The sequence below is a fragment of the Lipotes vexillifer genome, unplaced genomic scaffold (genome assembly GCF_000442215.2).
Source record: "Lipotes vexillifer unplaced genomic scaffold, Lipotes_vexillifer_v1.1 scaffold134, whole genome shotgun sequence".
In the NCBI taxonomy this organism is placed as follows: domain Eukaryota; kingdom Metazoa; phylum Chordata; class Mammalia; order Artiodactyla; family Lipotidae; genus Lipotes; species Lipotes vexillifer.
The window spans coordinates 1,527,686-1,529,625 of record NW_006787464.1 but is presented as its reverse complement, the minus strand read 5'-3'; positions in this window follow the sequence as shown (position 1 = coordinate 1,529,625).

Below are 1,940 nucleotides of genomic sequence, written 5' to 3'. Positions count from 1 at the left end.
CTTTCCCTAAATTTTTCACTGAGAGACTCAAGGAAGGGAGAGGATGTTATCTCTCATGTCCTCTTGTACATATTCAGCAGACATACTTTAGCTTCATAAAAAGATTAAAGAATTCCTTGTGGAAATTACAATTTGCTAGAATAAATTATTTACCCAAAGGTTTAGATCAGAAACCCAACTACAACAGGGAAAACTGAGAAAGATGTGCACCTAAAGAAGTGAGCATCAGGGCTTCCCTGGCGGCACAGTGGTTGAGAATCTGCCTGCCGATGCAGGGGACGCGGGTTCATGCCCCCGTCCGGGAAGATCCCACATGCCGCGGAGCGGCTGGGCCCGTGAGCCATGGCCGCTGAGCCTGCGCGTTCGGAGCCTGTGCTCCGCAACGCGAGAGACCACAACAGTGAGAGGCCCGCGTACTGAAAAAAAAAGAATTGAGCATCCAACGTTTTTTTCGTTTGGTGTGTACCTAAATAATAAATGAGCAAAGTGATCGGAAATTTGGCATGGCAACATTTTCAACGTTTTCCTTCAATTTAAATTATATTCGCTGTTCTTTAAAGTCTTTATTATGGAATTTTTCACACATTCACGAAAGCAGAGAGAATAGTATAATGAAGTGCCCATCAACCAGTTTCAACGAATGTCAATATTTTGCCATTATTATTATTTCACTGATACCTACCCCCACACACAGTACATACACACACACACACACACACACACACACACACACACAATTTTTTTTCCTTTGGCTGGACTATATTAAAACAAATCCCAGATATTGCATTCTTTCTCTGTATATATATTTGCATATACACTATATATGACACGAGCATAACCACAATATCAATATAATACCCAATAAAATTTTTTTCAATTCTTCAAAATCATGTAATTTCCAACCTGCGTTTGATTTTTCCTGATAATCTAAAAATATTTTTTTATAATTGAAGGTCCACACATTGAATTTTATTAATATGTTTCCTAGGTATATTTCAATATATAGAAGCTCTTCTTCCTTTGTTTTCGTATCACGTATCTGTTGAAGAAAACAAGTCATTTGTTTTGTGGAATTTCTCACATTCTGGATTTGGCTGATGGCGCATTCATGGTATCATTTGACATCTTCCTCTATGCTCTGTAATTCTTGGTTACTTGAGGTTAAATCTAGAGGAGAAGTCAGCAAACCAAAGGACAAAACTATAGTCCAGCTACCTGTTTTTGTAAATAACTGTTTTTGGAACACGGCCATGCTCGTTTACTTACGTCTTGTCTATAACTACTACATCAGTAGAGTTAAATAGTTATGACAGAGACTGTATTGCCTGAAACGCTGAAAATATTTACTCTCTGGCCCTTCAAGAAAACGTTTGCCAATTGCTGATCTAGAGGCTTGAATAGATTCAACGAATTCTCTGAATTTCAAACACACTCCTTCCTACCCCTCCCCATTGTGTAGCAGCAATACTAGCCCCTCATGGTAATCAGGGTCCACTGTGACAATCAATACAGTAATTCCCTTATTTACTGGATGGCTTGCATGCACGAGGCGCCCAGTGTGGCCAGGTGGCTGTCACTGCTTCCAATTCAGGAAACTGTGCAGAGGCCTGCCCTGAAAGGGGCCTCTCCCACTCCCCTGGGAATCAGGACCTCTCACATAGCAGAACTGAAGGCTGTGAGGGACAGAAAGCACCGTACCCTACCTGAGTCACTGGAAGTAACGAAGTCAAACCTAGTTCCATGCGTTGCCTCCTGATCCATCTAGTCAAGCTCTTGAGGAACTATGAGAGTACGACATTATACAAGCCAAGATGATGTAATATTTAAAGGAAGGAAAAGTTATCCACAGAGTCAAATGCTGCCAAAAGATGAAATAAAATAAGGTCTGCGGCAAGGAGTCACTTTTCTGCCTAAATGCCTTCAAAAACTCACCTTTCCCT